Here is a 13239-nt window from a genome sequence, read left to right as displayed (position 1 = left end):
ATCACCCCATCTATCACAGTAAATTCATGTCTGCAGTTCCAATAGTCTCTTATACTTGGACAGCAACTGCTTACTTCACTTCTTCAGGCTACTCTTTAATCATCCCCAACTCTTTAAGGTTCCCCAACAATTAATCTTTTTGTGTTTCCCCTCTTATTTGTTGCAGTTTCCTGTTAGCTAAAGGAATTGACTTTACAATCAGATCTATACAGGCTTGCATCTCTATCAGTAAGGTCTTTTCTGGTTTTGTAGTAGGAGTCACCATTCTGGAAAGAGCATCTGCAGTGAACATGAATTTATCGGGCATATAGATCGCAACCACATCATATTTTTGTAGTCTTATCATCATTCTTTGAATCCTTAAGGCACAGTCATTTAGCAGTTTTCCAGATAATGCCATCAGGGCCATTAGTCTGTTTCAACATCCACTGCCTGGCCATAAATATATTGATTGAATCTCTTACAGGCAAACAATATCCTTAAAAGCTCCTTCTCAATCTGTGCATATCTGGTTTCTGCATCAGTCAGTGATTTGGATGTGTACTCCTCTGGTTTCCAACAATTCTCATGTTTCTGTAAAATCACTGCACCTAACCCAGACTGTGAAGCATCTGATGAAATTTTAATAGGCCTGCCTGGTCCATAAAACTTCAGCACTGGTTCTTGTATCAGTTTTTGTTTTAAACCTTCCCATGATTCCTCCTGTTCTACACACCAGTACCATTCATTTTTATTTTCTAGGAGTTTTCTCAAATCCGCTGCTTTTGTAGATAAAATATGTATTTCCCAAGATAATTAACCATTCCCAGAAACCCCTGGACATCTTTCTTTGACTGGGGATGAGGCATCATTTCAATGGCCAAAATTTTCCTCTTATCAGTTTTACACCTTTGTTGGAAATAATATCTCCAATAAAAGTCAGTTCTGGAACCCATAAAACACACTTCTCCCTATTTAGTTTCAAGTTTGCAGCTCTAGTTTCATCCAAAACTTCCTGAAGTCTATAGCCATGCTCCTCTTTAGGTAAGCCTCAGATGATGATATCATCCCTTGAGGTGTCAACGCTGTTAATATGTTCACAGATCATATGTTTGGTTTTGTGGTCCACTTCTGGTGCTGAAGCTATGCCAAATGGTAGCCATAAGATTCTGTATCTTCCAAATGGGATATTAAATATACATAGTTTTGAGCTTTCTTCAATTAATTTTAGCTGTCAAAATCCTGAGGAGGCATCCAATATACGATAACTGTGTGCATTCACAATTGAGCTATAATCTCTTCTCTTGTTGGCAGTTTGAAATGTTCTCTTTTTATAGTCTTGTTGAAGTTTCTGGGATCTGAGCATATGAGTAGCTAGCCATTATTTTTCTCCACAAAGACTATAGAGATCACCTGTTCCATTGGCTCCTTAATTGTTTGTATTACGTGCATTGCTTCCAAACTTGCAAGCTCAGCCTTGAGTTTATCATGAAGTGCAAATGGCACCTGTCTACATCAATGGATAACTTGAGGCACCTGCTTGTTTATCTGGATTGTATGTTCATCCTGCAAGCAACCCAACCCTTGAAACAAACCACAATGTTCCTGAAGGAGTGCCTCACTGCCAGGTTCAGTATGATCTTGTAGTGAGCGCACCCGATCTACCAGATTAAGTTTTAATCTGGTGGCCAGGCCTAAAATTGGTGTCACCTCCTTTGGCGCTACAACGAATGGGAGTCTGTACATGGCGTGTGTATAGTTGATGCTAACAGTGCACCTCCCCTGCATGGTATATTTGTTCCAGAATAACCAGTTACTTTTATTTTTGTTGGTCCTAGAATTAGTGTTATTTTCAGTGCCTCATAATCTTGTTCAAACAGACTATTAATCTGAGCTCCTGTGCCCGAGTGGAATAATTGTTTCTTTCACTTTCACAGGGCGGTATCCAGTCCCTTTCATCAGGTTTGCTTGGTCCCAGCATTTTTATTTTTTTTTTAATACTCAACCAGGTTGTCTTCAACTGAATGCACTTAACTTTTTTGCATGTGGGATCTGTAGCGTTTTGCAAAAATGATTATTTTCCCCACATTTATGACAGTGTTTCTCAGAGGCAAAACACTTGTTTGGGGTCATGCTGTGATCCACACCTTCCACATAACCATCTTTATCCAGTCTTCCCCCTAGCAGTGACTTTCATAGCGAGTAGATTTGACTTTTCCTGGCCTTACTCTTTTGTACTTAGTATGTGGATAACCACTTCTGGTGAATTTAGCTCTTCGGCTTCCGCTTTGACAGTTTCTGCTGCCCTGCATATCTGGAGAGCTTTTTCTAAAGTTAAATCTCCTTCACAGAGCAGTCTCTCTCTTAACATATTGCTTTTAATGCCACAAATGATTCTATCTCTGACTAGAGATTGTGTCAGCTCACCAAAGTCCCATGTTTTACTCAATGTACTTAATTCTGTGACATGTTGCTCTATGGTGTCATCAATTTTTTGCATGCATGTAAAAAAATTGTGTCTTATTCCTTTTTGGAATGCAATGTTCCTTAAAATTAGTCAGTATTTTAATTAACTTCTTGCTTTCACCTTCTTCAAACTTAAAGTTGTTTTAAATATCCAGTGCTACCTCCCCAACAAAAAGATTGATGTTTTCTCTTTATCATTTTTCTCCTCCTCCCGCCCCCCCGCCTCTCCGTGGCTGCTAAATACAATTCAAATCTCTGTTGGAATTTCTTCCAGTTCTCTGCAACATTGTCTGACAATTGCAAATGGGATGGAGGTTCCCACACATTCATTTTTTGCTTTCTTCTCTTCTTAAGCTAGTCAAGCTAATAATGTACTCATAAAATACACACAAAAATCTTTGTTGTTCTCTGCTGCTCTACACGCTCTCCTTTCCTCTGCTTTCAGTTTCAAAACCAGGAGTTAGCCTCAAAATGACTGCAGTCTCTTTCACATTTGGCACATCTGACACCAAGTAGAAAAGGAGTACTACACTTCATCGGATGCATTCAGTGGAATGTATTTTCCACTGAATGCATCCGATGAAGTGAGCTGTAGCTCACGAAAGCTCATGCTCAAATACATTGGTTAGTCTCTAAGGTGCCACAAGTACTCCTGTTCTTTTTGCGAATACAGACTAACACGGCTGCTACTCTGAAACCTGACACCAAGTAGTAATCTTGGGGTTCATTGAACAACAAACCAGTGAAAAAGAACAGAATTAAACTTTTATGAAAAACAAACTAGAGAGCTTCTGTGGAGAACTGCTGTATGCAGCTACCCTGTGTTCTCTACCCCTGCTTCCAGATCATGTCTCCAAATCCCTATATACATAATACTGTCCCTTATGAGGGAGGATCTCTAAATTATAGTCTTACACAAACATCTCTACAGCAGGAGCCCCAGGGCATAGAACAGTCAGAACAAGTGAACTTGCTGCTTTCTGACAGCAGTAACGCCAGTGTTCCAGGGGAGCTCCACTGGTCCAACCAACAGTGCAGAGCTCCGCTAAGACTAATTGAACACTGTTTGCAAATTTTCTTAGTAGATTGGTTATAAGGGTTTGAAATTCTGCATTAGATTAATGTTTACTGTTAATCGATTATCGTTATGTTTGGCTGGTGAAGGAAGATGTGGGGAACTGTACTTTTAAGTTGAAATTGGTTGTGATGTAATGCATTGGCTGATGTTGTGCAATGCTAATCAGGTAGACTCAGACACTGAATGAAGCAGACCTCTGTGAGACTCCCTGCCTCTGAGTGTTTACTGAGCACCACAAAAGCTTCTCCTCTTCTCCTTCTTCCTGCAGGAAGGCAGGAAAATCTGTCACTCTTGCTCCTGCTGTGCTGAACAGGTATTCTGAAAAGACACTGCTAAGTGGCAGTGGATCACTACCAGCTGATACAGTGCTGGCTAGATAGTCTTTTCAGCTGCCATTACAGAAAAAGGTTGGAGTTTGTGGACACCAGCAAATATATCTTCAAGGGACTCAAACCTGGGGCTCCGAGTACCAAAAAATAATCTAAAGCTCCAGGATGAATGTAATGGTCGACAACTTCACTCCTGTGGTACAACTGGACCTTACTACAATAAGGGTAAAGCTCATCTGTGCTGTAGACAGAGCTTTCTCAGGGGCCAGTCTGAGCTTACAGAATGAACTCCTCCAGGAACGAAGACCATCACAAATTTCACCACCTTCTTCTCCAAGTGCAAGGTGCATTTCTTTGACCTTACCTTCTCTAACATAAATAGAGCAATGTATTGATCTATCTATACAATCCAATCAAACAAAACATTCCATGGGGCACGCTTCTCCCCCCTGCGATAAGAAATGATATGTGACAGATGCTTAATCCAGTACTGGAATGTGCTCAGATACTATGGTGATGAATGCAGAGAAGAACAGAACAAAATAGAAGAGAATAATTATAAGCGATTCTATGCAGTTACAGACTGCAGAACAGCCTATAGGCAACCTTTGGGAAGCTACCATGAATTAGATCAACCTCTGGCTCCCCTAATTTATGCTTTGAACCACATTAACCCGGAGCAACCTAGAATCTCCAGGATACAAATGTGGCGTGAAACCATCTTTGCCCCTTTTTTCATCTGGGCTGAGCCTTCTGCACTGCACTTCCAAGAGATGCAGCACAGAATTTCATCCTCTCTCTTTCCCATTTTACAGCTTGCAAATTCTGTTGTTTCCCCCCAAAGAAGTGCATGTTTTCCTCCTCCACAAAGGAACTCCCCCTTTAAAAGGACACCATTAACTTGAAATTAATCAATTTCTACAAAGAGTTAAAAGCAGTTTCAGGTGCTGTGCTTGTCTCTGTGTGTCCCTGACAATTTTTGTGATTTTACAATAGTATTTTCCTGTTTTTATATCTCCTCTCCCTTTTGCTGTGTGAAAGACCCACATAAGCAGGAGAAACTGATTAAACAGAGGAGATAGTAAAACTGATTATACACCCGCCATCAAAAGGTAGAAAGGAAATAAACAGAAAAATATAGAAGTGAGCATTTTTTCACTCATATGTTTCATTTATATCCATCTTAGGCATTACTTGTAAAGCAGAGGGTACAATATTTTCACAAAAAAGTGTGATTTTTGATTGCCAGTGTCCCTGACCTTGCTGTCTTCAGATGACATTACCACAATCCACATCAGACAGGGCATAATCCAGGCTTGCTCCTTCTATACCAGGCATCGAGAGAGTCTTTTTTGTAAAGTGGATAGCAATTCTAGCATATATCTATAGTCCCAATGGGTACACAGTCGAGGATGAAAGAGAACCAGGGATACATACCTTGGGTTCATATGTATTCCCTTTGGAAAGGCACCCTGCTTCAAAGTTTGATTAGTTTAGACTTTTGCCTGGAGGTGAAACAGGCATTCAACATGTGTGCCTTTCAGAGTATATAATACATTCCTGCATATTATATATACATTCCTGCATCTCAAACATGCCATTTCTCCTACGTGTATTACAGAAGCTTTGCCAGTAACAGGTGTTAACACAATCACTTAACTGACTTGCTCTTACTGTCTAATGTACAATATTTATAATTTTTTCTATTTTTTTCAGCAAATGCAGAACTGGTGAAAGGTGCCAGATTCATACCCCTAGGGAATGAAGTCCTCCATTTACCTACTGAGCAGGTTCAGCATAGGCAACAGGAAATGTTTCTCCAACACCCACCATCTGCCAGTGTGCCTGAGTCCAGTCTTGGAGGGAACAGTGCTAGGGGTCAGACAGAAGTTCAGCCTCTATGGCCTTCTCAGTCATTGCTCCTTGCTAAGACTGCAAATAAAACATCAATTAGTGGGTATTGTGACAGGTGATTTTTTTTAATGTGGATACTTGTGCACTAGCAAATAGAAAGAGACTCCAACTCATTTCACACAGGTCAATGAACAATCAAAAGGCATCAACTTTCAGGTATTGCTGACGTAAGCCAGATTTGAAATGGTGGGCAAGAAATAAATGTCTGAGACTTGTTGCCACTTCCCTGATCCCCCCAGCCTCCTATTCCTTCTTTTAAAATCACTTGTGCTCAGCCTTCGTTACCTATTCAGAAACAAAAAGAAAAAAAAAGGCAACTCAGAAGGAGGTTGGTCAGCAGGATTTACAGAATTTTCAGGACAGTTTAAATCGTTTCCTTTCTGTCTATTTGAATGAGGGGAGAGGAACACAGAGCAATGAGAGAAAGATTGAGGCAGACAGAAAAAGAGACTGAAGAGCAGAGAGCAGCTGTACATAAGTTATACAAATTATACAATTTTATACAATTGTTATTCAAAATACAACTCGAACTTTCCAGTTGGCCAATGTAAGCAACTGTGGCTGGTGGGTCTGACAGTGACGGGAATCATGCTGAGAGGATAATGCCATCGATGGGAAGAGGAGTATGAGAGCATACAGATTAACCCCTGTACTGCTAAGGGGTTAATCATCAGATTTTTAATCAGTTTCCTATTTTACAGCTTAGCAGTGGGAGCAAATGATCCTCTTTCCTTGTAAATAAAGAAATGCAGAAAATGTATCATGTGTCGGCAGAATTGCCTCTTCAAAACTTTAGATAAGGAATTAACAATTCTTTAAAGCCGTAGTATTTATGAGCTCCTAGAAGAGCAGTCTGCTTGAGATGTAACACTTCTATAAGACATGTAGGGTCCTTCGTTTTCTGTTTTTATTTTATTTAATTTTTCCCAGGAATTTATCAGTGTTTATTACCACAACAACAAAAACAGGTGAAAATTGGTGGAAAAACTATTAATAATTTTTCTTGATAAATATCGGGGTTTATTTTGGCAGACAGAAGGATGGGGGGAAGTATTCAGTAGATTAATGCTTTGATTAATGGAATTCAATGTGGTCTGCTGCAGAACTAAAACAGAACTCAAAACACAATGCCACCACTCAGTTTAAAAAAACAATATCTCTAATCCCCAAATAAAACTTTTCATTTGAATAAACAGTTTACTGTTGTAGACTTAGAACTATTAGCCTATAAATATTTACATTTAATAATTTGGCCACACCATATGTAGTGCATACGCTCAACTTCATCCTTTTCTCCTGTTTTTGTTTTTTTAAAACTTTCAAATACTTCCTTGTGTTCTGAAACATATCCTGATATAGATTTTCATTTTCTTCCCATTTTAGTGTGTCAAATCTTTAAACCATTATCTGCTAGCAGCTTGAAATGTGTATGTGATGGACGTGAGATTCATCAGTAACTTTAAAGCATGTGTGCGTGCCTGTTTGTTTATTGTGTGTATCTTCTAGACCAGTGGTTCTCAAAGCCAGTCCACCGCTTGTTCAGGGAAAGCCCCTAGCAAGGCGGACCAGTTTGTTTACCTGCCGCGTCCGCAGGTTCGGCCGATCGCAGCTCCCACTGGCCATGGTTCGCCGCTCCAGGCCAATGGGGGCTGCGGGAAGGGCAGCCATTACATCCCTTGGCCCGCGCCGCTTCCCGCAGCCCCCATTGGCCTGGAGCAGCGAACCGCGGCCAATGGGAGCCGCAATTGGCCAAACCTACGGACACGGCAGGTAAACAAACCGGTCCGGTGCACCAGGGGCTTTCCCTGAACAAGCGGCGGACTGGCTTTGAGAACCACTGTTCTAGACTAATACATACTTCAACAGACAGCTTTGCATATACACACAGACTAATGTAGTATCGTAATACATATATCTCATGCGATGTACTGTACTTTCCTAATAAAAAAAACTTACTTTTTATATATTTCAACAATACAAAAGTAGGGTGAAAATCAGAAAAAAATGAATACTTTTTGTAAAACCCAGGATTTTTTTGGTAAACCTGGTTTAAACTGAAAACAGAGAGGCTTAAAAACACGCTATCTGAGCTCTGATAGCAGGTTAGTATAGTCCAGTGGTTCCCAAACTTGTTCTGCCTCTTGAGCAGGGAAAGCCCCTGGCGGGCCGCACCAGTTTGTTTACCTGTCGCGTTGGCAGGTTCGGCCGATCGCAGCTCCCAGTGGCCACGGTTCGCTGCTCCAGGCCAATGGGAGCTGCTGGAAGCGGTGCGGGCCAAGGGATGTACTAGAAAAGGGGACTGTGACCCAATGCCTACATCATACTCTTGGCTCTGCCACTGACTTGCTACGTAGCTTTGGACTGGTCACTTCACTTGCCTGTGCTTGGTTTCCCAATCTGTAATATGGTCAGGGTCCATTTCAGAAATTTGTTGGAATTGTGTCCCATCAATGTCACAAAACAGAGGTCAAATGGAATATTAGTTCGATCCTGGCTAAATATGAGAAGGCAAAACTACTCCATAAAGTAGTACTAAAAAAACAGTGCTACTCCCAGGGTCGGACCCAAACATGTGGCTGTTCTGAGCCAATTTCAACATGGCATCAATTCAACAAAACAATCAAGAATGTGCTTAACCTTAGTGGGATTTAACTTCAGTGAAACTTAAGCAGATACTTAAAGCTAAGCATATGCTTTAATACTATGCTGAATCAGAGCCTAAATTATCCCCAGCCCTAACTGCTGTACTGTAGCTTGCCCCTTTTATTAAAAACCCTTTTTGTTGCGCTGTTTATTGTAATTTTTTTATTTAATTCTATGTTGTTTATTAATAAACCATTTTGGATCTTATTATATGTCCTTTTTTCTTCCCCTTTCCTTTCTATAATACTTTATTTTTATATACTGTATCTTGATATATCTCTTTGTCCATTTTTCTGTGTCCATTTTCCGTTTTTCTTATTTTTCTAAACTGAGTAATAATTGTTCCCTCTACTCCCTCCATCTCTCTTCTTCTCTCCTCTGGACCCTCTTCCCAATCTCTCCCCTCCTCTGCTCCCGGACACTGTGTCTAATCTCTCTCCTACAACTACTCCCAAGAAATAATGATATATGGTGGGAAAGGGTCTTGGAAGAGTCTTTTGGACAGGGAAGATGAGTTCTCTAGGGAGGGAGTCTGTGAAAGGGGTCACTAGAGATGGTGGGAAGGAGGTAAGAAGTCTCGGTGAGCCAGTGAATGGGGAAAGCCTATTGGGCTCACACCAATGGCAGAGGAGTAGAGAAAAGTTAGATAGGAGGGACTACAGTTGTGTGGGGGGAACAGATGTGGGCAGTGAAGAAGAAGTGGCTATAGTGGGATGCAGATCTATCCTGCTGATCATACTCATAGAGTACGTCTACACTGCAGGGTCTCAGAGTCGAGGCTCCAGCTTGAGCCTGAACATCTACACTGCAATTTTTAGTCCCACAGCTCAATCCCCGTGAGCCTAAGTCTTGGTGCCATGGGTTTTTTATAACAGTGTAGACATATCCATAGACTTTAAGGCCAGAGGGGACCATCATGATCATGTAGTCTGACCTCGTGCACACCACAGGCCACAGAACCTCAAACACAGTATTGGGGTCTGTTGGAAGAAAACAGCAGCGTTGTTTTTGCAGACTCCCCTCTGTTGCTTTTCACTGTAGGACAGGCCCTGTGCCAGCATATTCCATGAGGGCAGGAGAGCACTCATGATGCAGCACTGAAGACACAATCATATGCTGTCTAATGAATCCTGAATGGGGCTAATGGCCCTTGTCTTCCTGGGCAAAGCACTGCAAGACTGTTGGATCAAAGGTGATGTAGAAGGGCAAAGTTATTATCAATTATTCACTAAAGAAAACTTCCTGCAAGGCTGCATGTTTGCTGAGGATGCCAAAGGGATGATACTTCAGGCATATGACTCTCAGCCAGTACAACCAGAGGCATTTCAAAAAGGACCAGTTGTCCTAACACCCAGCATAACTTCCATAGCAGTCCCCTTGCTTCCACTGCAACACTATTAACTACTCTTGGGTGAAATACATTTTCCCTGGCTAATTTTCCCTATCTACAAGATGGGAAAGTAAGTTAAAGGTTTTCTCAACAATCACACTTTGATGCTGACTACCTCTTCCCACAATTCCCACAGTTACCCGTTATCCACTTTGTAGCCTATGTAGGACCATAGGAATTGCCATACTTATTCAGACCAGCAGCCTATTTAGCCTAGGACTCTGTCTCTGACAGCGGCCAGTAACAGTTGCTTCAAAGGAAAGTGAAAAACCACCACAGTGGACATGAAGGGTCAAAATCCATTGCTGCTTATGTAATAACGTGATATATGGATTGTGTCAGCTTTTTCTACAGGCCCAAAGTCCAGAGTTTGGTCAAGAAATCAGAGGCCTAGCAAATAGTGATTAGCTAAGAGAAGCAGAATAAACCAAAGATAACCTTGCTTTTGCTAAAATAAGCCTGGTCAGCAAAACGCCAGATGTTGGGGGCAATAACTGTATCTTATTCAAAGTTGCAAAGAACAAAGAAGCCATGTTCCGGTTGTGTTCGTTTCTTCTATAGAGAGGTGTTCTTCCCACACACCAACCTTGAGTTTAGGAAAAGTTCAAGCACGTCAGTATAAGATATGGCCTCCTCCTACCTCCCTTTCCCAGGCACCAGTGCCTGCCTTAAAAACACAAATGAGCAACTTGAAAGACAATCTTTAATGCCATATACTTTTAGATGTTTTTTGCTTTTATCCCTAGATATGTATCTGTTGGACAATCAGAGGAGTTACTTCATTCCTATGGACTCCAAATTGTATTCAACATATATATATATATTTTATACTAATACATTTTATTGAAGTACTAATTAAGTGTAACTTGTTAACCTGAAACCATGGGCGGAGACATTATGCAACCTTTGACCATTGGCTACTGTGCTTATCTTGTCTTGCTGCTAGACCTATCCAGGGGTCTGGGACTGCCTAGTCCATCATTTCCCTCCGCCCATGGAAAATCCATATAATCCATTGTAATCAATTGTTCTGCAGTGTCTCTGAGCCTAATAAGCAAAGTGACACTCCGCCAGTGCTGTGCATAATAAATTCTTGTGCTTGACTTCTACACGGAGTGGATTTATGTTCCTACAGGACAGTTATGCAATAACTTCCACAGGGGAAGTTCCTTCCTTACCCTACTAGTCAGTAGTTGTCTTATGCCCTGAAACAAGAGGATTTATGAAAATCAGACTTATAATGTCATTGTTGCAACCTTAATGATATTCAAGCTACGATCTTTCTCCATAATTAGGAGCATCAATTATGTTCCTGCAGCATTTAAAAGGTCTGCATGGACTCCTGCAAATGTTGCTTTTCATTTTATGAAAGCTTATCCTTGAAGGGCCCCAGTTCTCCACTTGCTACAAGCTCCCACTCCTCTCTTCAGATGAAAATAAGTCTGGGGTCCTTTTGTCTGCACTCATGCTCAACTGGCCAAGTCTGTGTGGTGTTTTTCAATAGAATAGGCTCAAGGATAGAGCTATCAGTGTATCAGCTCTAGTCCTAGGTAGGAATTGTATCCTCCTCACTCCTGGCTTGATTTCAGCTGGCAAAGTCCATACTGGACCTGAATCAACCACCTTGAGCAGTATTTAACTCTGCAATTAGTACCATTTGGTCTACTTCCAGAGTGGCGTACTACTTATTGCAAGTAAGGGTGGCCAAATCAGGCCTAGAGGCAAGAGAAGGTAAGAGAGAGAACTAAGCGCTATTCAGCTCATGTAATCATTTGTTTAAAGTATTCTTAGCAGGAGTTTTTATGTACTGAATTCTTTTCATCATATACATGTTATATGTATAAAACTGTATGTGCTAATTTACTTTCACCACATGTGAAAACATATATGCATAACACTGCATGTGACAGTAAGACTTCAGCGTGTAACAACTTATTCACCAAAACATTAATGTGCTAAATCATGCCTGATCCTCCATCCCATCTGTCAGAGGCCTTCTTATGCAAAAGAAAGCATGCAATCCCAAATCTCCACTCAGTCCACTCCACTATGCCTCCAATCCTTTGATATTTTAAATAGAGTCTTTTTCTGTTTCTTAGGTTGTTGTCGTGTATGAATTTTTTCCAGCTCTGGCTTTAATAAATAAGGGGCAGATTATGGAAGGAGCTCTGGAAAATCTCCTGTGATACATTTCTGTAACCAACACAAAAGGTGCTCAGGGATTTGGGAAGAGAATAGAGTGTGGGTTTACATCATGGAAATGGTTGAGGAATCCCCTAGATTAATATATGAGCTGGCTAAAGAATGGCAACTCATGATCAATGTCTCTTGAATGGCAAATCTCGTCATTAGAATTCCACTTGCCCCTTTGCCCTCACTGAGTGGAATGATCTATTAAATCTTTGGATTCTAGGGACCATTCAGGGGCAGTGTAAAAGCCTCTGGGCGGGAAGGGAAGCCGAGGTAAATGAATGTTGAAAACATTACAGGCAGTGAAACATATGTGAATGTTTTCACAGCTTTACCCCTTCCTGCCGGCTCACTCAGCAGCTCTGGAGTCAGATGGGATTGTGGATAGAGAATTGGAGGATGGCACTCTGTCTGATGGATTGGCCGTGAGGGCCCAGGAATTACATGGCCATAGGAAGCTTAATAGGCCTGAAATAGTCAGGGACAGCAGGTGTATGAGAGCAGAAAGCACATAGCACAATGACTAATATAATCTTCATTAAAATCTGTACAATACACTGTACTCCCAGCTACAACCACCTGTACTTTCTCAGTGCATGCAGCACAGGAGAATACAGTCTCATTACCTGACAGTAACCAGGCAAATCTACCCACCATACAGTGTCTTTTCCAATAAAATGTGAAAATTGACTTTTTTTTACTTATTGTGAAGGTGATCTTTCTGCATAAGGTGGAACACAAAAACACCCGGGGTCACACTCCAGTGAGTCCCAGCCACTCACCTGCCTGCCAACTCTGCAGCAATACGCGTTCCATCTCCAGGACGACGGTGTGAGTTTTGGAGGCTCCATGCCTCATTTAGCCCTGGTAATGGCCTAATTGGGTTGGAAAAATGCAGGAGCAGGAGCGTGATAAAAACCAGCTTTGCTGTGCTTATTTAAGCCATCGGAAAAAAGAAAAGAAAAAGAACATTTCCCACTTTGACCAGCCATTTATTCATCTATCTCTGTTTATAATTATGCTGATTCTGGTGCTGCCACTGGCAGGGCTAACATCATAAGCAAGTGAGCCAGCAGGAAAGGGGCAAAGCCATGAAGCTTTCATGTATGTTTCACTTCCTACAATGTTTCCACAGTAATATATCCCCCCCTCTCATCTACAGGCTCTCACTCCGCCCCTGAATGGTTCCCAGTAGCCATAGAGTTAATGGATGATTTCATTAGATGTGTGGGAGGAGAACTAAGGGAATT

The 13239-nt window shown here is 41.3% G+C and overlaps 1 protein-coding gene across 5 annotated transcripts in view; it reads right to left on the bottom strand.

The window, feature by feature from the left end:
• CASR (calcium sensing receptor) overlaps positions 1-13239 on the bottom strand; it is a 171603-nt gene that overhangs the window by 125432 nt on the left and 32932 nt on the right. For 2 of the 5 annotated variants that reach the window (XM_075119358.1, XM_075119360.1), the window contains exon 2: positions 5632-5784. The exons of the other annotated variants lie outside the window; for them this stretch is intronic. The gene's annotated coding sequence lies outside the window, so the exon portion shown is untranslated. The remainder of the gene's footprint in view (positions 1-5631; positions 5785-13239) is intronic. 5 annotated transcript variants of the gene reach the window in all.

The sequence above is a fragment of the Caretta caretta genome, chromosome 1 (assembly GCF_965140235.1).
Source record: "Caretta caretta isolate rCarCar2 chromosome 1, rCarCar1.hap1, whole genome shotgun sequence".
NCBI lineage: Eukaryota > Metazoa > Chordata > Testudines > Cheloniidae > Caretta > Caretta caretta.
This window is presented reverse-complemented; position numbering and strand designations above follow the sequence as displayed.